At 44.3% G+C, this 26,166-nt stretch overlaps 1 protein-coding gene and 1 long non-coding RNA gene across 4 annotated transcripts in view; one reads left to right on the plus strand and one right to left on the minus strand.

Annotated features, from left to right (window-relative positions):
- TMEM132C (transmembrane protein 132C) overlaps positions 1-26,166 on the minus strand; it is a 595,756-nt gene that overhangs the window by 340,367 nt on the left and 229,223 nt on the right. The gene's annotated exons all lie outside the window — the stretch shown is intronic.
- Positions 5,598-26,166, plus strand: part of LOC130283936 (uncharacterized) — a 40,440-nt gene continuing 19,871 nt past the window's right edge. Inside the window, exons 1-3 of the long non-coding RNA XR_008846881.1 lie at positions 5,598-5,719; positions 6,794-6,866; positions 6,943-7,391. This is a non-coding gene — a long non-coding RNA (uncharacterized LOC130283936). The remainder of the gene's footprint in view (positions 5,720-6,793; positions 6,867-6,942; positions 7,392-26,166) is intronic.

Raw genomic sequence — 26,166 nt, forward strand, 5'->3', positions numbered from 1 at the left:
TGTAAATGCCTTTCCCTCATGAGAAACCAGAAGTCCAAAGATGGCTATGACTTTACAGTATCCATCAACCCTTGTATTGCCAAAAGTTGCATAGATTCCTAATGCAGCACTCACAGATTTGTTTGGCTGTAGACCAACATTTCCAGTGTGTCTCCAGCTGTTCTAAAAGAAAAAAGTTGTAGTTTTGCTACAGCTGTGAAAATACAATGGTTTGGACCTTTGTGTCTTCAATCTTATGTGAAAAAAAAAATTGTAGCATGCCCCAATACATTATGGGGGACCCTCTTTTAGAAGCATTGCTTGGGGGAAGCGCCATAGAAAAATACATCCTTGCTACTGTGTGTGAACCCGGCCTGATGTGTGTTATTGAAAGCTTTCCATGACTAAACAGAATGCTTCTGATCATATAAATATATTAAAGGTTTTGCCAAACCCCTTGAAGCCATTTATAGTACATTTCAGAACACACTCCATAACCTGTTATTTCCATGCCCTACATTCTAAAAGAAGCAATGTAAGCACCAGAAAACCTATTTCTGTGATCCTAAGCTGCTGTATAGCATGTGTACTTTAAAGCCGTTTTACTGCAGCATAGACTCATTTATAAAGTATGGTACCCATCAAAGTGCCAAAGCGATCATAAATATAGTAAATGGGACTAATGAAATGCCTTAGATAGTAAAATAATCATAACTCTATCTTTAACAACATTTTACGAAGGACTGTGGAGTTGTAACGTTCCATTTTTGACTGGGTTCCGGGCTCCAGCTCTGAGCTCTGCTTGAATCTCCTGATGTGATAGTATTGACTTTGTTGACTTTGTCTAAGGCAGTGACTTGTCTACTCATCTAGCTTTTTGGTATAAGCTTAACAAAGTCCATGCTTAGGGATGTGCACAGACATTTTGGGGGGCAGGTGCTCAAGTAAAAAAAAAAAAAAAAAGGGCACTACTCGTAGTTTTTTAAAAATGTTTGTCATTTTTTTTCTAAGTAAATCTGTTAGCAGCTTTGTGGTAGTAAAACTGCTTTACAGCCCTAAATATCCAAAGAGGGTTAGTTGTTTGCTTTGCATGACAGAGAAAACATCAGATTTTTTATTTTTGTACTGTTTGTTTTCCCCTCCTCGCCCTCTAATAACCATAAACCTCGACTTTTCAACTTTAGACCCATATGAGGTGTCACGATGCCGGCTGGCAGGAGGTGGATCCTCTGTGCCAGAGAGGGATTGGCGTGGACCGTGCTAGTGGACCGGTTCTAAGTCACTACTGGTTTTCACCAGAGCCCGCCGCAAAGCGGGATGGTCTTGTTGCGGCGGTAGTGACCAGGTCGTATCCACTAGCAACGGCTCAACCTCTCTGACTGCTGAAGATAGGCGCGGTACAAGGGAGTAGACAGAAGCAAGGTCGGACGTAGCAGAAGGTCGGGGGCAGGCGGCAAGGTTCGTAGTCAGGGTGGATAGCAGAAGTTCTGGTACACAGGCTTTGGACACACAAAACGCTTTCACTAGGCACAAGGGCAACAAGATCCGGCAAGGGAGTGCAAGGGAGGAGATCAGATATAGCCAGGGAGCAGGTGGAAGCCAATTAAGCTAATTGGGCCAGGCACCAATCATTGGTGCACTGGCCCTTTAAGTCTCAGGGAGCTGGCGCGCGCGCGCCCTAGAGAGCGGAGCCGCGCGCGCCAGCACATGACAGCAGGGGACGGGAACGGGTAAGTGACCTGGGATGCGATTCGCGAGCGGGCGCGTCCCGCTGTGCGAATCGCATCCCCGACGGCCATGACAGTGCAGCGCTCCCGGTCAGCGGGACCGACCGGGGCGCTGCGGAGAGAGAGACGCCGTACGCGCTCCGGGGAGGAGCGGGGACCCGGAGCGCTAGGCGTAACATGAGGCTTGTTGTTTGCTCCACCAATTCTATTTTTTAATGACATCACTCATTTTACCACAAAATCTATAGTAACACCCAACAAATATTATTCGTGAGGCAAAATAAAAAATTAAAAACGCCATTTTGCTACTTTTGGGGGCTTCTGCTTCTACGCAGTGCACTTTCCGGTAAAAATGCCATGTTCTGTATTTTCTGTTGGTCCATACAATTACAACTATACCCAATTGATATCAATTTTGTTTTATTTTGTAATTTTAAAAAATTATAACTTTTTGTAGGAAAATTTGTATGCTTAAAATTGTCCTCTTCTGACCCCGATAAGTCTTTTATTTTTCCTGTATACAAAGCTATCTGAGGGTCATTTTTTGGCTGTGATCTGTAGTTTTTATTGGTACCATTTTGGTTCTGATGGAACTATTTCATAGACATCTGTCATGGAAATTCCGCCGTGTACACAGGGCAGCACAATCCCATTGAAATCAATGGGACTGTGCTGCAGTGGAATGTCCATGCAGAATAATCCATCGGAATGCCACATGGACATTCCGCAGTGTAAACATGGCCTTGGAGAGGTGAGGACATAGAGCAGTGTTTGCTAACCAGGGTGCCTCCAGCTGTTGCAAAACTACAACTCCCAGCATGCCCGACAGCCTGTAGTTTTGCCACAGCTGTATTCACCCTGGGAAACACTGATGTAGAGGCTAAGGGGTGTGAGGGCATGGAGGGAAAATATGGAGGCTAAGGAGGAAAGATGACATAAAGAGGGGTGAGGGTATGGAACAGTGTTTCCCAACTAGTGTGCCTCCAGCTATTGCAAAACTACAACTCTCATCAGCATGCTTAGTCAGGCAAAGGCATGCTGGGAGTTGTAGTTTTGCAACAGCTGGAGGGTGTAGCCCTGTTTTGACCCGATGTGTGCACGTCCCTGTCTATACTATATTAACAGTATGCACTATAGCCTTTTTGCTCTCTGAGTCTGCCTTCTGTTTTTGGTATGTTTTTGCTTTATATCAGTTGTTTGGAACCTTAATAATCAAAGATTAATATCCTTATTAATCTTTATAAAACACATTTAAATGGAACCCATCACTAGTTTCATGCTGTCCAAAGCATGATCTATGATTCACTATAATACACAGCATGAATGTGCAATGTTTCCTGTGCGTTACTGTGCCAGTTATTGTTACTTGTGGTAAACTGGGAAAGATAGAATCTGATAACTTGGTTTATCACTCAGAAGTCAGCACTGTTCAACATTGCCTGTTGTAGAGGTTGGAAGACCCACGATGTACTGGAATCACAGGAAGAGGTGCACAGAGGTGAACCTCCACCACGACGGATAGTCAGAATAGAAGAATGGAACATACTGATCCATTCTATACTGTGAATGAAATTGGACATCACATAGGATGCCAAACAGTGTCTACACCAGTATTTCCCAACCGGATTTCCTCCAGCTGCTGCAAAACTACAACTCCCAACATGCCCAGACAACCTTCGGCAAAACTACAACTCCCAGCACAGGACCACTGGGAAGGCTGGGGGAACCCCGGTTGGGAAACACTGGTCTACACAATCATCAGAAGGCACTTGCATGCCATTAAAGGGGTACTCTGGCGCTTAGGCATCTTATCCCCTATTCAAAGGATAGGGGATAAGATGCCTGATCGCGTGGGTCCCACCACTGGGGACCCCCGTGATCTTGCACACAGACCCCCGTTAAAATCAGTCCCCGGAGCATGTTCGCTCAGAGTGTGATTACTGGCGATCACGGGGCCGGAGCATAGTGACGTCACGACCACGCCCCCGTGTGACATCACGCTCAGCCCCCTCAATGCAAGCCTATGGGAGGGGGCGTGGTAACTGTCACGCCCCCTCCCATAGGCTTGCATTGAGGGGGCGGACTGGTCTTGGACATCAGGTAGAAGACAGGAAAACAATTGAATAGGCATCCAGTGGTAGGATATATATGTTCTTTATTTAGCCAATTCAGATGCGTTTTGAGGCTGCTGCCTCTTTTTCAAGTAACAAGATAAGCCACTGTTCATTGAAAAAGAGGCAGCAGTCTCGAAACACATCTGAATTGTCTAAATAAAGAACATATATCCTACCACTGGATGCCTTTTCAATTCTGCGGCATGCGCCTGAATACCCGGATTTTTTTCCTGTCTTCTACCTGATATCATTGTGAAGAGCAAGACAGAAGGCTGGAATGGAGGTTTATCTTCTTTAAGGATAAGTCCCACTTTTGTCTCCGATGCAATAGATAGCTGAAGATTGCTCTGGAGATCACATGGACAACGCCATAAACAGGCTTTCACAAGGGAATATCACACCGGTCATCCTGGGATAATAGTGTGCGGTGGTGTAATATACAATAGCCGGACCCCTCTTGAGCTTCATTCCAAATACACTAACAGTTTAGCATTACATTGATTGGTTCAGGGAACAAGTGGCACAGCCTTGTCTTTAATGTGGCATGTTGCTTGTCTTACTGTGAGCAGCCTGCATGTGCTACCATGGCCTGCAGTATCTCTGGACTTTTCACCCATAAAGCACATTTGGGATGTAATAAGTCGGCAACTTCAAAGGGAGCTGCCGCAGCGGATCTTGATGATATGTGTGCCCAAGTGCATTCAGTGTGGCAGAACATTCCCCAGACAACCATTAGTAACCTCACTGATAGCATGCCAATTGCATGTATTTCCATGCATGGTGCTCATACTGGACAGGTGTTTTGAATATTTTGGTTCAATTTTTCTATTCTTTCCATATGATTAAGACGTCTATCTTATGATTACCAAAAGAGCAGCTCTGCAGCATAATCTTCTGCTCTAGCAAGGTAAATACTGTGCATTTGTAATGATCACACCTGGCCAGGCATCACATGCTGCACTAAGGCCACTAGGGAGCTTCAGCTATCAGCCCCAGCCTTAGTGACCACATCCTCCTTAGCTAGACTTTATAAGGTTGTAATCTGCCTGTGTTAGAGCTGTTTATCTGCACTAGCTCATGTATTGTACCTTACTATGTTGATCCTGTGTATTCTGACCTTGGCTAAGTGACCTGACTTTCCTCTGTTTTCTGTAATGGTACCCCGCTGCTTTCTAGATTTTGATTTAGCCCATATGATCTCTTTTTATCTGTGTCTAAACTCCTTGTGTTTTGTTTCTTGTTCTGTGCCTGTTAACCCACTGTACCCTGACCTGCTTTCCTGACTTCTGACAGTGTTTCTTTGTATTTGACATTTTTATGTCCTGCACTTTTAGTAGGGACTGGCACGGTGGTTGAGACCATCTTATTAAGGAGGTGGGCATCCCCAAAATACAGGGACAGAGGTCTGGGCGAGCTCAAGGCTGCACTTATTCCTGCCCACCGTGACAACATTATTTAAAAAGTGGAAAGAGTATGGTCGGCACAGCTGTGATTGGTGATGCACGTGGAGTGTTAATGGGTAGTGGTAAAGGAGGTCCTGGCACTCACCAAAGCTTCAAGCAAATAGTATTTATTGCATATCCTCAAGGCAGAACATGTTTCGGCATGTAGCCTTCCCCTGTTGTGAATCTGAACGCACGCAGGCGTCAGTTAAATGCATAAGGAGGCACCCACTGATGATGTCATAGGATGGCTGGCACCCCGGGTATGACGTGTAGTAGTCATGGTAACATAAACAACAATGAAGTCACATGACAATCAAAAGTAAACAAACAACTGTGAAGCTGGTCATGCTCCCCGGGCACAGAGAGTTAGCGCAGCTGAACCGGATCTGTGCAGTCACGCTGCCAGTGTCAGCTGGAGTCAGAGGTGTGCATCTCTCGTTGCAGTCCATAGGAGGTAAGTAGTTCCGTGATCTCAATAGCGTAATCCGGTTCTAATGTGAATTCCAGGCAAGTACCTTGTTGGCAGTGTAGGTACCTGATAAGTCCAGTTTGCCAAAATGGAGCAGAGCATCCTGGGGTAGACCCCGGCATAATAGATGGTGACATATGAGTAACAGTAGCGGCATCATATGAGGCAATTGGTGGCACATATCGGCACATAAGGAAGTACTCGGACGTAGTATATAATGCTGGCATAAGGTATACAGAATAAAGCAGAGGATAATGCAAGAAGAGCCACATAAGTAACCACATAAATAAGCAGATGAGGATAAGCAAGTCAGCAGCAGCACGCAAAAATGTCATATATGTCATAAAATGCCCCTCATAAATCCACCATCCGCTGTGAGAACTATTTACTACCCATCCCACACCACTTTAAGCAGAAAAATCACACCAACTCCCAGTTGAGATATCAGGTCATTGAACAGGTCACCCTACCCAAAAGAGGAGATGACATAAAAATAAATGAGAGAGGCATTTTGGATACATACCCTACAGACACTGGAGCCCAAAGGACTTAACAATAGTGTTGCTCGCGAATATTCGCAATGCGAATTTTATTCGTGAATATCGCATATTCGCGAATATTCGCGAATATAGCACTATATATTCGCAATTACGAATATTCATATTTTTCTTCACAGTACACATCACAGTGATCACCCCTCTCTGCTTCCAGCTTGTGTAGTGTAAAGAAGGCTCTAATACTACTGTGTGACACTGGCGTACGACTTTTCGCATGTGCGAAAATTTGCATATGCAAATTTTCACATATGCAAAGTTTCACATATGCAAATTTTCGCTTACGCAAATTTTTGCATATGCAAATTTTCGCATATGCGAAAACAAAATGCGAATATTACGAAAATGCGAATTTAGCGAATATATGATGAATATTCGTCCATATATTCGCGAAATATTGCGAATTCGAATATCGCCTATGCCGCTCAACACTACTTAACAAGGAATATGAGATTGTCAGTCTGTTATGACTCATGATAACTTACATATTATCCCTTTTTTCCAGTTATCCCAGGCTCGGTCTGATCCCTCTGCTCGGGGAGGTGGGCTGTCTTAGTGTCTCAGTCTGCTTCAGATGGGTATGCCCTAATTGCTGTTCATGCCTTATATTTTATGCCATATATGCTCTATACTTACATATTTCATTCATTGCAGGTAATTTGCTGGGCACCCCACTTTGCCACATATATCTAATTATGTTATGTTTTTCCACTATGTGCCTCCGATTGCCTCATATGATGCCGCTACTGTCACCATTTATTATGCCGGGGTCTGCCCGGGGATGCTCTGCTCCATTTCGGCAAACTGGACTTATCAGGTACCTACACTGCCGACAAGGGACTCGCCCGGGGAGCGCGATCAGCTTCACAGTTGTTTGTTTACTTTTGATTGTCATATGACTTATGTCAATTTAATTGTTATTTATGTTACCATGACTACTACACGTCATACCCGGCATGCCGGCCTATGACATCATCAGTGGGCGCTCCTCGTGCATTTAACTGACACCTGCGTGCGTTCAGATTCACAGCAGAAGAAGGCTACATGCCGAAACACATCCTGTCTTCAGGATATGCAATAAATACTATTTGCTTGAAGCTTTGGTGAGTGCCGGAACCTCCTTTACTACTATTTTTTAATAAGTGAGCACACATATGCTAGAAGATGACAATGAGCTTAAAAAAAGATGACTACCAGTAGAATCAACAAGTGTTTGTGAAATAAGAAGTCTAGGACCATTGTTTCTTGAGTATCAAATGTGTGTTGGTTAGATAAAACTTAATGCAGTGTCAGGATGTCAAGTCACAAACGCATTTCATTTGATAAAAATTGTGCTGTGCCACCATTCACCAGTCCTGGCTGTACACAGGTTCAGAAAAACTGAGAGTTGTTTTCGTATTGTTTAGAAAACTCAGAGAAATGCGTTTTCAATAAAGCGGCATAACATTAGAGTTCAGACAGCAGAGGCATGCATGGCAGGCTGCCAGCCACTTACTGGAGGCGAGGATTCCAGCTCATTTCTGTGTATTGTTTTATTTTAAAAAATATTTCATGACTGCATTAAATACATATTGTACTTAGTTTTCCTTCAATCAAGTGACTGGGAGCTGTAAACCCATTATGTCAGACAATTGGTGATTAATTCATAATAAATGGAACTGGAGTATTAGAAAAATGAAATGTTACAGAGTTACAATTCTAGCTGGCTGCAGACATTATGGAAGCCTTAACCAGTGATACAGCAGCCTGTATGACATATGGGGAGGAATTACTTTCCATAGCATAGATACAGATACAGTATAACGTGCTTCTCCTACCAAAATACATCTGCATGTGTTTTGTTTCTATTAGAAATATGATTTGGTGATTTCAGTTTGTTCCTCAGAAGGATATTCTAAGTTAACCCCTTCCCGACCTATGACATACCTGTACGTCATGGGTGGCAAGGTGTTCCCGACCCATGACATACAGGTACGTCATGAACATTACTGCCGCTACTCGCGGCACCCCGCAGCGCCCGGAAAGATGGTGGCTATCACTGATAGCCAGCCATCTTACCGTGCGACCACTGGGGGGTTTCATCCCCCACCCCCCCCAGCGATCGCTGCTATCAGCTGGTCAAATCTGACCAGCTGATAGCAGCGTTTCGCTATGAAAATACTTAGCAGCGCGGTGTGTGAGTCCCGATCACGGGGATCGGGACACACACCGCTCTGCTAAGTGTCCCTGACCCGTCCCCCGGCGTCACTTACCCGTCCGAGCGGTGTCCCGTGCGGTCCCGGCGTCCTCCATGCGGTCCTGGCTGCGCTGCGTCCCGGAGGTGAGTTTCCGGCAGCAGTGCGGCATCTTCATTGGCAGCAGTGAGATCGCCGTAAAGCGATCTCACTGCTGCCTCTGAGAGTTTCAAAACTGCAACTCCCAGCATGCCCAGACAGCCTTTGGCTTTCTGGGCATGCTGGGAGTTGTAGTTTTGCAACATCTGGAGGTCCACAGTTTGGAGACCACTGTATAATGGTCTCCAATCTGTGCTCTTCCAGATGTTGCAAAACTACAAATCTCAGCATGCTCAGTCTGTCCAGGCATGCTGGGAGTTGTAGTTCTCTAACATCTGGAAGAGCACAGATTGGAGACCATTATACAGTGGTCTCCAAACTGTGGACCTCCAGATGTTGCAAAACTACAACTCCCAGCATGCCCAGACTGCCCAAGCATGCTGGAAGTTGTAGTTCGGCAACATCTGATCCTTCAGATATTGCCGAACTACAACTTCCAGCATGCCTGGGCAGTCTGGGCATGCTGGGAGTTGTAGTTTTGCAACAACTGGAGGCACACTAGTTGGGAAACATTGTCCGTTTCCTACCTCAGTGCCTCCAGCTGTTGCAATTGTTGCAAAACTATAACTCCCAGCATGCACTGACAGACCATGCATGCTGGGAGTTGTAGTTTTGCAACAGCTGGAGGCACACTGGTTTGGAAACACTAAGTTTGGTTGCAAAACACTTGAAAGTTTATTACTTAACTTAGTGTTTCCAAACCAGCGTTCCTCCAGCTGTTGCAAAACTACAACTCCCAGCATGCACGGACAGCCAAAGGGCATGCTCGGAGTTTGCAACAGCTGGATGTTTGTCCCCCCCCCCCCAATGTGAATGTACAGGGTACACTCACATGGGCGGAGGTTTACAGTGAGTGCTGCAAGTTTGAGATGGCGCAAATTTTGCGCTGCAGCTCAAACTTCCAGCGGCAAACTTGCTGTGAACCTCTGCCCATGTGACTGTACCCTAAAAACACTACACTACACTAACACTAACCTAAAATAAAAAGTAAAAAACACTACATATACACATACCCCTACACAGCCCCCCTCCCCCCAAAAAATGAAAAACGTCTGGTACGCTACTGTTTCCAAAACGGAGCCTCCAGCTGTTGCAAAATAATAACTCCCAGTATTGCCGGACAGCCATTGACTGTCCAGGCATGCTGGGAGTTTTGCAACAGCTGGAGGCACTCTGTTTGGGTATCATTGGCATAGAATACCCCTATGCAAATCCCTAATTCAGGCCTCAAATGCGCATGGTGCTCTCTCACTTTGGAGCCCTGTCGTATTTCAGGGCAACAGTTTTGGGACACATATGGGGTATCGCCGTACTCGAGAGAAATTGCCTTACAAATTTTGGGGGGCTTTTTCTTCTTTAACCCCTTATGAAAAGGTGAAGTTGGGGTCTACACCAGCATGTTAGTGTAAAAAAATAAATTTTTTACACTGACATGCTGGTGTTGCCCTATACTTTTCATTTTCACAAGAGGTAAAAGGGAAAAAAGACCCCCAAAATTTGGAACGCAATTTCTCCCGACTACGGAGATACCCCATATGTGGGCGCAAAGTGCTCTGGGGGCGCACAACAAGGCTCAGAAGGGAGAGTGCGCCATGTACATTTGAGGCGATTTGCACAGGGGTGGCTGATTGTTACAGCAGTTCTAACAAACGCAAAACAATAAATATCCATATGTGACCCCATTTTGGAAACTACACCCCTCACGGAATTTATGAAGGGGTGCAGTGAGCATTTACACCCCACTGGTGTATGACAGATTTTTGGAACAGTGGTCTGTGAAAATGAAAAATAAAATTTTTGATTTGCACAGTCCACTGTTTCAAATATCTGTCAAACGCCAGTGGGGTGTAAATGCTCACTGCACCCCTTATTAAATTCCATGAGGGGTATAGTTTACAAAATGGGGTCACATGTGGGGGGGGGTCCACTGTTCTGGCACCATAGGGGCTTCCTAAATGGGACATGCCCCCCAAAAACCCTTTCAGAAAAACTCACTCTCCAAAATCCCATTGTCGCTCCTTCCCTTCTGAGCCCTCTACTGCGCCCGCCGAACACTTTACATATGCATATGAGGTATTTCCTTACTCAAGAGAAATTGGGTTACAAATTTTAGGGTGATTTCTCTCCTTTTACCCCTTGTAAAAATAAAAAAATTGGGTCTACAAGAAAATGCGAGTGTAAAAAATGAAGATTTCAAATTTTCTCCTTCACTTTGCTGCTATTCCTGTGAAACACCTAAAGGGTTAAAACACTTACTGAATGTCATTTTGAATTCTTTGGGGGGGTGCAGTTTTTATAATGGGGTCATTTATGGGGTATTTCTAATAAGAAGACCCTTAAAATCCACTTCTAACCTGAACTGGGCCCTGAAAAATTAAGATTTTGAAAATCTTGAGAAAAATTGGAAAATTGCTGCGGAGCTTTGAAGCCCTCTGGTGTCTTCCAAAAGTAAAAACTTGTCAATTTTTTTATGCAAACACAAAGTAGACATATTGTATATGTGAATCAATATGTCATTTATTTGGAATATCCATTTTCCTTTCAAGCAGAGACTTTCAAAGTTAGAAAAATGCTAAATTTTCAAAATTTTCATGAAATGTTTAGATTTTTTACCAAGAAAGGATACAAATATCAGTGAAATTTTACTGATAACATAAAGTAGAATATGTCACGAAAAAACAATCTCGGAATCAGAATGATAAGTAAAAGCATTCCAGAGTTATTAATGTTTAAAGTGACAGTGGTCAGATTTTCAAAAAATGCCCAGGTCATGAAGGTGAAAATGGGCTGGGTCATGAAGGGGTTAAAGGGGTACTCCGGTGAAAAGCTTTTTTTTCTTTTAAATCAACTGGTGACAGAAAGTTAAACATATTTGTAAATTACTTCTATTAAAAAATCTTAATCCTTCCTGTACTTATTAGCTGCTGAATACTACAGAGGAGATTATTTTCTTTTTGGAATGCTCTCTGATGACTTCACAACCACAGTTCTCTCTGCTGACGTTATTATAATAATAATAGCACTTTATTTATTGTTGTCCTTAGTGGGATTTGAACCCAAGTCCCCAGCACTGCAAGGCTGCAGTGCTAACCACTGAGCCACCATGCTGCCCTTAGCATACATCTGCTATGCATGGTTGCTAAAATTGACAGAGATGTCAGCAGAGAGTACTGTGCTCGTGATGTCATCAGTGTTCCAAAAAGAAAGGAATTTCCTCTGTAGCATTCAGCAGCTAATAAGTACTGGAAGGATTAAGATTTTTTAATAGAAGTAATTTACAAATATGTTTAACTTTCTGCCACCAGTTGATTTAAAAGAAAAAAGGATTTAACCGGAGTACCCCTTTAATACACTTATGCCCAGAATAGTGGATATGTGTTACATTACTTGGCTATCTCCCATGGCTCCATAGACAATGAATGCAAGACTCACTGCTCCATTCAAAACAAAGACTCAGGGTTTGCATTCTTGACATTACAGGGGGTAACATCAGTTATACCCCCATTATATAACACTTTTTATCTATCTTGTGGTTAAGGGATAAGTGCTGCAATTTGGAATACCCAGGTCACTGGTAATGTAGAGCATTAGTGTTCTTGTGATTTGCAAAACCTTTTAAAATAAATCACAGAGATATGTCAAAAGGTTTAATCAGTCAAGATCTGGGTATTCAGACCCCCACAGTAAGAGTACGTGGTTATGTGCTTCACTTCCCGGCTTGCTATAGTCACATATCACTGCAAGAGATGAGCACCATAGTCTTACAATGGAGCCTGTCTACTACAGTGAGATGGACGGCAGGGAGTCGGCTTGTTTAGTGGTGGTCTGTAGACCAAGACACTGACTGATCAAAACTTTTAACATGTCTTCTAACTTTTTTAAATCTTTTATCAATGCATAGCATTTTTCAGTATTAGCAATGTAACGATTGCTTATAATATTCCCCAATGGGAACTTAAAGTGTAAATAAAAAATAAAAAAATAAAAAATTATATAAAAAAGTCCCTCCCCAAATAAAAATTCTAATTACCCCTTATTTCCCATTTTTCAAATAAAAAAAGGAAACAAAAAATACACATATATGTACCGCTACATGCAGAATTATCAAAACTATTACAGCTGTACATTAAATAAATCAGCAGCTGCACACACCTCACTTATGGTTTTCTACAATAAGGGCATATTTAGAATTTATGAGGCCCTATAGCAAAAATCAGAATTGGGGCCCCCTCCTCCTAATTTTGCTATGAGGCCCCGTTAATCAACCAGCAACCCCAAGCCCCCCTCTTTCCCCCCTCTCCACACACACACACACACACACACATACATCCTGCACTATGCTGTTGGCAAAGCAAAACTCTCTTTGAAGTGGCTGGAGTGGAGCTCAATCCAGTGACATATTGGCCATCCCCTGCAAGGCACCCAAAGTCAGAGCTCACTTTGTGGCAGCTCTTTAGGTGCATGGCAGAGGATTATCAATTCATTGCTTAAATGGGTACTCCACCCCTAGACATCTTATTCCCTATCCAAAGAATAGGGGATAAGATGTCTGACTTCGGGGGTCCAGCCGCTGGGACCTTCTGCGATCTCTGGGCCAGCACCGTGAACACTGAAGCTGGGAGCTTTCATATTCGTGATGTCACGTCACGCCCCTCCATTCATGTCTAGTAATAGACATGAATGAAGGGGGCATGACGGCTGTGGTCACCTCTCATCCGGCACAGAGTGAAGTATGGTCGGTGCACCAAATGACTGGGGTGCCGCACCAGAGATCGCGAGAGGTCCCAGCAGCCAGACCCCCATGATCAGACATCTTATCCCCTATCCTTTGGATAGGGGATAAGATGTTTAGGGGCGGAGTGCCCCATTAATCAATCTCTCCACTCTGACTCCTTCAGAGTGAGTTATGCTGCGCCATGAGCATTGTGCAGAAGGAGGGGAGGTTTGCGATCATTGGTGCAGATGCTGATACAGGCAAATCACACAACTGCAGTCAGACCCCCCCTGTCCCAAAGGAACCAAAACAGTTGCATGGACGACCTATATGGATGCAATATCAGTGGCTACAATCTATATGTCTGAAGTTTAGGCTGTTTAGCTTACAAAGGATTGCCTAGACTTGCTACAATTGACTTCACAGGGATAGGTATGTCCTTGCAGGCTGTGAATGAACTTAAACTAATAGCTTGAAAATAGTGTGGAATTGAAGTATATAAGAATCATGAAGCTTTTTTCAAAGTGATTAAGTATTAATTATATAAAACCAGAAAACCCTGTTAATGGACTAGGAGGAGTGTGAAAGTTCAATGGTCAATCTTTTGTCCTCTCAGCCATTAGCAGATCCATCAGACTTGAAATCATTGTTGCATCTAAATGACCCTTTTAATATAGCTTTTTTTTTTTTACAAAATAAGCAAGTATTTTATGCTTTTTGGATGGGTGAAAATTTTGTCTGAATAAATAATGTCCCATTGGTATCTGCGCAGAGCCTGTGGTTTTGTGTTGTTCAACCACTACCTTCTTTTATATGTATTTTACATCATTATACTGTATGTTTTAATATTGCACTTGCACTGTATAGGTACAGGGATCATAATAAAACTGGCTACATCTGTAGCTATAAACCTTCCAGCAAAAAGGAGGAACTTACTTTAGTCCAGCCTCTCTACTGAGACAGGGAAGTAATATAATTGGGGGTTAACCTCTTTAGATAGACAAGGGGAGGTGCCTCATTTATAAGAGTCTTGCAAGATAGCATTCTTCATAGGCATGTACCTACTTTGCAGAAAAAGCTGTTGTTTACAGTAAAGCACTGTGAGTTTTGTCAAATGAGCAACATGATTGGTCTCATCCTTCCACCAAACTATCAATGGCATCAGAACAGCCTTTACAAATGGTATTATCTTGGGGATAAACCTTACTACACTTCATCCCAATACCAGTCAAGGGAAGTGTAGGAAAACTTGTGGATCAACTAAACCTGTTGTGAAAATACAGTACAGTACCCTGACCACAAGGAACTACTATCTTCATCATCTGACTAGTACCCACTGCGCTCATAAAATCAGTATAACTAGTCATAAATAGATTTTAAAAGAATAACAGTCCCTGATTATTCTTATATCCTTCAATGCCCATTGTTTGTTTTCTTTACCCACTATAGTTTTGGCTTCATCACTAAACCAGTATGGAATATGCTCCTGCTGGCCCTGTCTATATACTGAAGCACCAGATCTACGATGAAAATCCAACACCCAAGCCTCAACACACTGCTCTTATTATTTGACATGATCTTTCATGGCTATAGGTATTGATTTGCTCTACTACTGCAGTTGCCATGATTAAATACTGTTATAATAACAGTAATGGGATAATAATACAATATTTTGATGGGATATTATTATGGTTTTCCTATAAAGAACAGTTATGTAATTTTAACCATTTACCTCCAAACTTTTATTTTTATTTTTTTTACATTAAGGAACAGGCTTATGGGAATGTACTCCCAACGTGGTTATTATAACAATTATGTTTTGTGGTTATTTCTGTATGGATCCAGTATGGTGTTTAAAGTGTCCCTGTCATCAACAAAAACTTTTTATATAACGTAGATAATACCATTATATGTATATTTGAAAAAATACATTGGTTTAAAAATATGTATATTTTTGTCCCTGCAGCTATTGCCTGTGTGTCTCTATGAGGAGTCCAAAAACAGGAAGTGAGGGTGGACAAGCAGGGCTCTGTACGCTGAGGACAAGCAGGGCTCTGTGCAGTGAGGAAAAACAGGGCTTTGCACACTGAGGACAAGCAGGGTTCTGTACACTGAGAACAAGCAGGGTTCTGTGCACTGAGGACAAGCAGGGCTCTGTACACTGAGGACAAGCAGGGCTCTGTACACTGAGGACAAGCAGGGCTCTGTACACTGAGGACAAGCAGGGCTCTGTACACTGAGGACAAGCAGGGCTCCGTACACTGAGGACAAACAGGGCTCTGTACACTGAGGAAAATCAGGGCTTTGTACACTGAGGACAAGCAGGGCTCTGTACACTGGGGACAAGCAGGGTTCTGTGCACTGAGGACAAGCAGGGCTCTGTACACTGAGGACAAGCAGGGCTCTGCGCAGTGAGGAAAAGCAGGCTTTGTACACTGAGGACAAGCAGGGCTCTGTACACTGAGGACAAGCAGGGTTCTGTGCACTGAGGACAAGCAGGGCTCTGCGCAGTGAGGAAAAGCAGGGCTTTGTACACTGAGGACAAGCAGGGCTCTGTACACTGAGGACAAGCAGGGTTCTGTGCACTGAGGACAAGCGGGGCTCTGTGCAGTGAGGCTCTGTGACATGCTATGGGCTCACACATCAGGATGATTGACAAGCCAGGAGCCTGCACAGAGCCCTGTTCTCACTTCCTGTATTGGGACTCCTTATAGACACACACAGGCAATAGCTGCAACAAATCCCACAACTGGGTATTAAAATGTTGTAAGGTATGTATTAATATGTAAAAAGCAATGCTTGTGTTCATGTATCTACCATACACTATATTGGAGAGTGACTGTGCTTGAATGGCTTCCTCTCTCCTGCGACCAGCATATTGAGGGTGTTGTGGGTCTGAGCCATACAAAGCATATCCAATATTCCATAAATGTTTGTCATGGGAAACCTCCTATAATATGAAATTTATATATTTGTCTAATTAGTCTTTTAAGACACAGCCACGGTAGTTTGCAAATGTTTAACCTGCTTTTATTGAGAGGAAAAATCTTGTCTTGAAAGAGGTTAAAGAGAAGAATTTTACAGTTTGTTCTAAGACACAACCATAAGAAAAGCTTTCAGTCCAACAGATGCAACAAGGAAAAATGGAAGTAATAAAATTGTAGTTTATCACTGCTGGCTACATGTTCTTAAGAGATCAAAGACAATATTAGTATTTGTGTGATGGAAACTATCCAGTAGCCCTGGAAATGGACTAGAGAAGAAATGAAATCACAAAACATATAGGAATGCCGACACGTATGGCTGGTAATGGACAGTAAGGGTCATTACAGAAGAAATAATAGGGGGGAAGCTAATAGCTTTTAACACAACATTGATTTATATACAGATAGAAATTGCTAATTCAGATTAGTCTTGATTATAAAAAAGACTACGGTTCCTAATAAAGGAAAAGCACTGTTAATAAATAAAGAAGAATGATTATAAGTATTTATAATACAGTAAAACTATTCCTGAAATACAAAGAAAAGCAAACAGCAACAAATATTTAACCCCCCCCCCCCCCCCAGGCAACTCTAGCATGTATAGTAAAACAAGTGTTATCAATCTGTATTCTCTACAGCCTACAGAGTTTTTGTGGCCATGACTTCAAAGATTTTACTTTACAGCAGAAGTAAACTCTCAGGATTTCATACAATAAGATATAAGATATAGACTATATAATATACTTATACTTGGTTTTACAATGAGGATTTGTCTCTTGGCCCAGCTGGAACAATAGAAACATTGCAACAAGAGACAAACTGGAAAGACAATCAACAATAAAAGGAAGAGGCAGGGGAGACAGACAAGTTATCTTGCTCACAGCTTTTTGGAAAAAAATAGTCATTGAAAAAAATAAATGTAAAAAAGGTTTGTCCCAGTTTATCAGCCCGTTGTCAATGTCAACCAATTCTGTATTAAACTGTTATATAACTATCTGCCTAAATATATATCATGTTTATAATGCAATTCAATAATTACTTACATTTTTTCATTCATTTTTTCTAATATGCAACACTTATCTAAAATTATATGGCAAATGTACAATACCATAGAACAGTTAGTTCATAAATAGCCACAGGGATTTCTATCATTCTCAGATTTTAAAGTATACGTTGCAATGTTTCCAATTCTTTCTAAAAAGCAAGGGTTTGATGCCAAAAATATGAATTATTGTAATTTTATTAATCAAAAGAACATAGAAGTAATGCCCGGCACCGCTAATACAGGTGATGGAGACAATCCGTATGATGAAGACAGGGCACACGGCACAAGTAGCTGTGTTTGACTGATGCAAATCAGAGGTGCGCTTATCCAGAAGCTATTAGCAAGAAATGTAACAACACCCTCATGCAGAGATACAAGAATGGTTAATGAACTCATCAGAGATTCAGCAGCAATATTCAGTTTTTATTCGGCTTGTAGCGTAACAAAACACAGGTACATAGGGAGCTCGTGGTGGAACAGGCAGGGGCGGCAACTAGTTTCACGCACACAGGCGCTTCTTCTGGCCTGCACTGATGCCGCAGCTTCAGGATAGAGTTCTTATGGACCGGGTTGGCCAGCGTTACCATAACAACAAAACAAACGTGAGTTAAAAAGAACATGCATAGCAAATATCCATAAAAACAATACCATCATAAAAACAACCAGTAACGAGGCTTAGAGTAGAAAAGCTCCCATCTCAAATTATTCAATATTATAATAGCATATCCAAATACTTTTAACAAAAACATTGACCTGTCAACATACACTGCTCAAAAAAATAAATGGAACACTAACATAACCCATCCTACATCTGAATGAATGAACTAATCGTATGAAATACTTTCATCTTTACATAGTTGAATGTGCTGACAACAAAATCACACAAAAATTATCAAAGGAAATCAAATTTATCAACCCATGGAGGTCTGGATATGGAGTCACACTCAAAATTAAAGTGGAAAACCACACTACAGGCAGGCTGATTCAACTTTTTTGTAATTTCCTTTAAAACAAGTCAAAATGAGGGTCAGTAGTGTGTGTGGCCTCGATCTGCCCGTATGACCTCCCTACAATGCCTGGGCATGCTCCTGATGAGGTGGCGGATGGTCTCCTGAGGGATGTTCTCCCAGACCTGGACTAAAGCATCCACCAACTCCTGCACAGTCTGTGGTGCAACGTGGCATTGGTGGATGGAGCGAGACATGATGTCCCAGATGTGCTCAATCGGATTCAGGTCTGGGGAACAGGCAGGCCAGTCCATAGCATCAATGTCTTCTTCTTGCGGGAACTGCTGAAACACTCCAGCCACATGAGTTCTAGCATTGTCTTGCATTAGTAGGGCCAACTGCACCGGCATACGGTCTCCCAAGGAGTCTGAGGATCTCATTTCGGTACCTAATGGCACTCAGGCTACCTCTGGCAAGCACATGGAGGGCTGTCCGGACACCCAAACAAATGCCACTGTTACGCCTAGCGCTCCGGGTCCCCGCTCCTCCCCGGAGCGCTCACGGCGTCTTTCTCCCTGCAGCTCCCCGGTCAGCGCTGACCGGGAGCGCTGCTCTGCCATGGCCGTTGGGGATGCGATTCGCACAGCGGGACGCGCCCGCTCGCGAATCGCATCCCAGGTCACTTACCCGTTCCCGTCTCCTGCGGTCATGTGCTGGCGCGCGCGGCTCCGCTCTCTAGGGCGCGCGCGCGCCAGCTCCCTGAGACTTAAAGGGCCAGTGCACCAATGATTGGTGCCTGGCCCAATTAGCTTAATTGGTTCCCACCTGTTCCCTGGTTATATCTAGTCTCCTCCCTTGCACTCCCTTGCCGGATCTTGTTGCCTTAGTGCCAGTGAAAGCGTTCCTTGTGTGTTTAATAGCCTGTGTACCAGTACTTTTGCTATCTCCCCTGACTACGAACCTTGCCGCCTGCCCCCGACCTTCTGCTACGTCCGACCTTGCTACTGCCTACTCCCTTGTACCTCGCCTATCTTCAGTATCTTCAGCAGCCAGAGAGGTGAGCCGTTGCTAGTGGATACGACCTGGTCACTACCGCCGCAGCAAGACCATCCCGCTTTGCGGCGGGCTCTGGTGAAAACCTGTAGTGGCTTAGAACCGGTCCACTAGCGCGGTCCTCGCCATCCCTCTCTGGCACAGAGGATCCACTACCTGCCAGCCGGCATCGTGACAGTAGATCCGGCCATGGATCCCGCTGAAGTTCCCCTGCCAGCTGCCGCCGACCTCCCTACATTGGTCGCCCGACAAGAGCACCAGCTGTCGTACTTGACCACCATGCTACAGCAGCTCCAGTCACAGCAACAGCAGCAACAGTCACAGCTACAGCAAGTTCAGTCTCAGCTACAGCAGCAACAACCATCTCCTCCGCCAGCTCCTGCACCCCTTCCGCAGCGAGTGGCCACTCCTAGCCTCCGCCTGTCTTTGCCGGACAAATTTAATGGGGACTCTAAGTTTTGCCGTGGCTTCCTTTCGCAATGTTCTCTGCACTTGGAGATGATGTCGGACCAGTTTCCTACTGAAAGGTCTAAGGTGGCTTTCGTAGTCAGCCTTCTGTCTGGAAAAGCCCTGTCATGGGCCACACCGCTCTGGGACCGCAATGACCCCGTCACTGCCTCTGTTCACTCCTTCTTCTCGGAAATTCGAAGTGTCTTTGAGGAACCTGCCCGAGCCTCTTCTGCTGAGACTGCCCTGCTGAACCTGGTCCAGGGTAATTCCTCCGTTGGCGAGTACGCCATACAATTCCGTACTCTTGCTTCTGAACTATCCTGGAATAATGAGGCTCTCTGCGCGACCTTTAAAAAAGGCCTATCCAGCAACATTAAAGATGTTCTGGCCGCACGAGAGACTCCTGCTAACCTGCATGAACTCATTCATCTAGCCACTCGCATTGACATGCGTTTTTCTGAGAGGCATCAAGAGCTCCGCCAGGAAAAAGACTTAGATCTCTGGACACCTCTCCCACAGTCTCCACTGCAATCTGCGCCTAGGCCTCCCGCCGAGGAGGCCATGCAAGTGGATCGGTCTCGCCTGACCCTGGAAGAGAGGAATCGCCGTAAGGAAGAGAATCTTTGTCTGTACTGTGCCAGTACTGAACATTTTTTGGTGGATTGCCCAATCCGTCCTCCACGTCTGGGTAACGCACGCTCGCACTCAGCTCTCGTGGGTGTGGCGTCTCTTGATGCCAAGTCGGCTTCTCCACGTCTCACGGTACCTGTTCGGATTTCCACTTCAGCCAGCTCTCCCCTCTCAGCCGTGGCCTGTCTGGACTCTGGAGCTTCTGGGAATTTTATTCGGGAGTCCTTTGTGAATAAATTCCATATTCCGGTGACCCGTCTTGTCAAGCCACTCCACATTTCCGCGGTCAACGGAGCCAGGTTGGACTGTTCCATACGTTTCCGCACGGAGCCCCTTCTTATGAGCATCGGATCTCATCACGAGAGGATTGAACTTTTGGTCCTCCCCAATTGCACCTCGGAAATTCTCCTTGGACTTCCCTGGCTTCAACTTCATTCCCCAACCCTGGATTGGTCCACTGGGGAGATCAAGAGTTGGGGGTCCTCTTGTGCCAAGAACTGTCTAAAACCGGTTCCCAGTAACCCTTGCCGTGACCCTGTGGTTCCTCCTGTATCCGGTCCCCCTAAGGTCATTAAGGACTCTGCCTGCCACAGGAAATGCCCCTCCCCCCCTCCCAGTTCCATCAGGCAAGCTTCTGTGTCCCCTCATGGCCCTCGTCCTGGTGTCACACTGCCCCGTGCCAGGTCTCGCCCTCTGCCCTCTCTCCCCATTCCTACTCCTGCGGTTCTGCCTGCCGTTGAGGAATCCCTCCATCCTTTCCCGGTGTCCTCATCCCAGGGGAGGCAGTTACCCGATAAAGAGAAGGGGAGACCTAAGGGGGGGGGTACTGTTACGCCTAGCGCTCCGGGTCCCCGCTCCTCCCCGGAGCGCTCACGGCGTCTTTCTCCCTGCAGCTCCCCGGTCAGCGCTGACCGGGAGCGCTGCTCTGCCATGGCCGTTGGGGATGCGATTCGCACAGCGGGACGCGCCCGCTCGCGAATCGCATCCCAGGTCACTTACCCGTTCCCGTCTCCTGCGGTCATGTGCTGGCGCGCGCGGCTCCGCTCTCTAGGGCGCGCGCGCGCCAGCTCCCTGAGACTTAAAGGGCCAGTGCACCAATGATTGGTGCCTGGCCCAATTAGCTTAATTGGTTCCCACCTGTTCCCTGGTTATATCTAGTCTCCTCCCTTGCACTCCCTTGCCGGATCTTGTTGCCTTAGTGCCAGTGAAAGCGTTCCTTGTGTGTTTAATAGCCTGTGTACCAGTACTTTTGCTATCTCCCCTGACTACGAACCTTGCCGCCTGCCCCCGACCTTCTGCTACGTCCGACCTTGCTACTGCCTACTCCCTTGTACCTCGCCTATCTTCAGTATCTTCAGCAGCCAGAGAGGTGAGCCGTTGCTAGTGGATACGACCTGGTCACTACCGCCGCAGCAAGACCATCCCGCTTTGCGGCGGGCTCTGGTGAAAACCTGTAGTGGCTTAGAACCGGTCCACTAGCGCGGTCCTCGCCATCCCTCTCTGGCACAGAGGATCCACTACCTGCCAGCCGGCATCGTGACAGCCACTCCACACCATTACTGACCTATTGCCAAACCGGTCATGCTGGAGGATGATGCAGGCAGCAGAACATTCTCCACAGCGTCTCCAGACTCTGTCACGTCTGTTACATGTGCTCAGTGTGAACCTGCTTTCATCTGTGAAGAGCACAGGGCACCAGTGGTGAATTTGCCAATCTTGATGTTCTCTGGCAAATGCCAAACATCCTGCAAGAAGTTGGGCTGTAAGCACAACCCCCACCTGTCGACGTCGAGCCCTCATACCACCCTCATGGAGTCTGATTCTGACCATTTGAGTGGACACATGCACATTTGTGGCCTGCTGGAGGTCATTTTTCAGGGCTCTGGCAGTGCTCCTCCTTGCACAAAGGCTGAGGTAGCGGTCCTGCTTCTGGGTTGTTGCCCTCCTACGGCCTCCTCCACATCTCCTGATGCACTGGCCTGTCTCCTGGTAGCGTCTCCATGCTCTTAACACTACGCTGACAGACACAGCAAACCTTCTTGCCACAGCTCACATTGATGTGCCATCCTGGAGTAGCTGCACTACCTGAGCCACTTGTGTTGGTTGTGGACTCTTTCTTATGCTACCACTAGAGTGAAAGCACCACCAGCATTCAAAAGCGACCAAAACATCAGCTAGGAAGCATAGGAACTGAGACATGGTCTTTGGTCAACACCTGAACAACCACTCCTTTATTGGGGTTGCCTTGCTAATTACCTATACTTTCCACCTGTTGCCTGTTCCATTTGCACAACAGCATGTGGAATTGATTGTCAATCAGTGTTGCTTCCTGAGTGGACAGTGTGATCTCACAGAAGTGTGATTGAATTGGAGTTACATTGTGTTGTTTAAGTGTTCCCTTTATTTTTTGAGATGTGTACATACATTAGTTTCTAAAAAGAATTAAAGAATAATCATATTGACCCAGATTTATCAATTTATTAACTAGATTTTGCCTATAGCAATCAATCGCAGCTCAGATTTCCTATCTTAACAAACTCTAGTGAAATGAAAGCTAAGCTGTGATTGGTTATTATGGGGAACACTAGACAGTTTTTTTTTTTCAGAAGATTGATAAATCTGGGCAAGTATATGACAGACAGGATTAAAAGCACCCTTCCCTAATACTTGATTGAACAACCAAGACCAGTGACAGCCTCCAAATATTTTTATTTCCATCTACGAGTATCTTGCACCTTTTATTAGTAATTTCTCCAAGGAATCAGCCGCCACGCCCCCTTCCATAGACTTGCATTGAGGGGGCGGGTGTGATGTCACACAGGGGCGGAGTCATGACATGAAAATACTGGCCCCGTAGTCGTGAGGCTTCAGACTCGAAGCCTCTGGCGTGCATCTCACACAGGTGGGTGCTACATGAGATATTGCAGGGGTCCCCATCAGACATCTTATCCCCTATCCTTTTGATAGGGGATAAGATGTCTTAGAACCGGAGTACCTCTTTAAGGCCTTCAGCCCCAGAAGAAGCAAAGCAACCCCACAACTTTATGAATCATCCACCACAGGGATCCACATTTCTTTATAGGCTTTTTTTCATTGTTTATAGGCATTAACACTGACATACATCGTCACAGAACTCTTGTTAAGTTTCATCTCTCCATAAACCATTTTCCAAGCAAGATTCTGGTTTGTCTATGGAACCTTGGCAAAGTTCAGTCACTCTGTTTTAAACATTACTTTAAGCAGTGGGGTCCACTTTGGCATTTGCCCAAAGAGCCCTGTTTTGTTCAATGTCTGGCATGCGGTATGCATTACAGCCATGACTCCAGATGTATCCAGCTCAGCCAGAAGTTCTTTGGCCATTGTGTGTGTTTTGTCACACTTATACAATCTTATACAAAGGAAAAGAATCACCGTAGCACACACAGATGCTACGTCACACCATTATGACCTGTCTCAAGCAGCGAACAAGTGGACAAATGGTGGTATATATGTGCAAGCACATCAGTGATCAGTGCCATAAATAGAATAGGCATAAAAGAATACACAAATATAGTAAATAGTGTATAACTTGACAATACATCACACAATGATGGCAGAGTAAAATCACAATCAGTATCAATATACAGTGCAAACACTCTTCCTGGAATCTACAGTGGCATAAATCCCTAATTGGTGCACAGGTGCATAAAGTGATTGAAACTTACTGGAGGCGGGAACTGGAAAACCCTAAATGAATACTGAGGGATGCTGGTCAGTACTATGACAGTGAGAGCATCCTGCGCAAGCGTACTGTGATGGAGAGGGGTGGGTGTGCAATGGGCAAACGCACTGAGGGGAGCGGAGTTTGGAGTGGCCAGATGTAGTGAATCAGAGGTGGGATTTAGCACATGGGCGTTAGGTACAGGGGCTCCCGGTGGAGCAGTCAAAAAGGAACTGTGTCTGAGCAAAAGAATAGGAGGGAACAAAAGGCTGGAGGTGGATAGATAAATACTAAGTTGGCAAAATGGAAAATAGCAGCCAAGGTAGAAAATATGAATGAACCAGAAAGAAAGCATGTGAAATGTATGAGAAAGTGGGATGATAGTGCAATTAATTTTCAATATAGAAGTATAATTAGAGAATGAGGATGAATGTGGTGTTAAGGTGCATAAGGGGCTACGATAAGAGATAGAGAAGGGAGAGTGAAAGAATAAATGGAAAAGTGGCACTATATATAAGGAGAGGTGGAGGGAGAGAGGATATGTAAAATGGAAATACTGAACTGAGGCAAAAGAGAAAAAAAAAATGAAAAAAAAATGAAAAGGTAAAAAAGGAAGTATGAGAAAATGAGGCTGGGATGAAAGATGACAAATGGTGAGAGTGAGAAGATAAATGGGAAGGTGACAATATGAGGTGTGAATGATGGGCTGTGACAAAATTAAAGAAGAGGTATGAGCAAAAGAAGGTGAAGTTGGAAGTGAGGCAAGATGTGTAGAATCGAGATGAGCATAACGTAAAGCAACACAGAAAAAAGATATAAAACAATGAAAAATCAGGGACATAAGATGGTGGCATGCAGGATGCGGCAGGACCCCACAATTGGACATTTTATACTCTATCCTTTGGATAGGGCATAATATCTCTAGGGGCAGAGTACCCCTTAAATATTAATGGGTGCTAATTATGTTGACCACAGCCGGAAAAAAAAAAAGACTAATAAAAGTGAAATATAAAACATCAGAACAAAAGAGGAACAAGCAAGTAGATGCAGAGCTTCTTGAGTTATTCAGCGGATTCCATGTGTGAAGAGCAGACAATTCTTTTTATCAGGTCAAATCCTTCATCACAATTACTAATCATAAATACTACAAAACTGGACTGACATGTTTTCCACTTGTGTCAAAAAGCGGATAACAGATGAAAGGTCAGAGAACAAAGAACTCGGAATTCGTCAAGCACGCTTTCAGAAACATATGTTCCTCATTTGCTTGGACAAACTTGGCAGAGCTCTTTCATTAAGTTTTATTTTTTTCCCCCGGAGTGTCCTTTTAACATTTCCCAGACAGCAAACCCAAACCATATTAATTATGACAGGATATAGTCCAAATGAAAGCGAGAAGACTGCTGCCAAGTATAACATAGACTGACGCTTCCTGGGAGGAATACTTTAGGGTAACCTGATGAGTACAAGGAGATGGCAAGTATTAGGGAGGAGAGGTCAAAAGTACAAAAAGAAAGGTTTTCAGTCACATCATATGTGGATACTATTGTCTATATAACACTTACACTATCATTACTAATTCTATATATCTCCATCTATGACTTTAACAGATCAGTCATTAGACTATGTTAATTTGCCATTTGGTTAATTGGAGCTATTGAAGAATACAGCAGAATCATGGTGGTGACTTATCTGTATTCACTGAAGACAGTAAATAGTCTGGTCAGTATTTTACATTAGTATTTCTAACAACCAGAAATAGAACTTAAAGCTGGAAAGAGTATAATGGAAAGATATGTACCTGTTCCATTTTCTAGACTTGTTCCTTGTTTATGTGACATTTGGGAAACTTGTATTACAATGTACTTAAACTGGGCCAAATATGGGTCAAATATGTTGAGACAAATTGAGAAAAAAAAAATTCAAAAAGTTGGAATTTTTTTTAAGCTTTAATCTTGCACCTAATATTATGGCGGTAAATTCTGACTGTAAAAATTTACTGGAGTGGGAATAACCAAACTT

Source organism: Hyla sarda, chromosome 1 (genome assembly GCF_029499605.1).
Source record: "Hyla sarda isolate aHylSar1 chromosome 1, aHylSar1.hap1, whole genome shotgun sequence".
NCBI lineage: Eukaryota > Metazoa > Chordata > Amphibia > Anura > Hylidae > Hyla > Hyla sarda.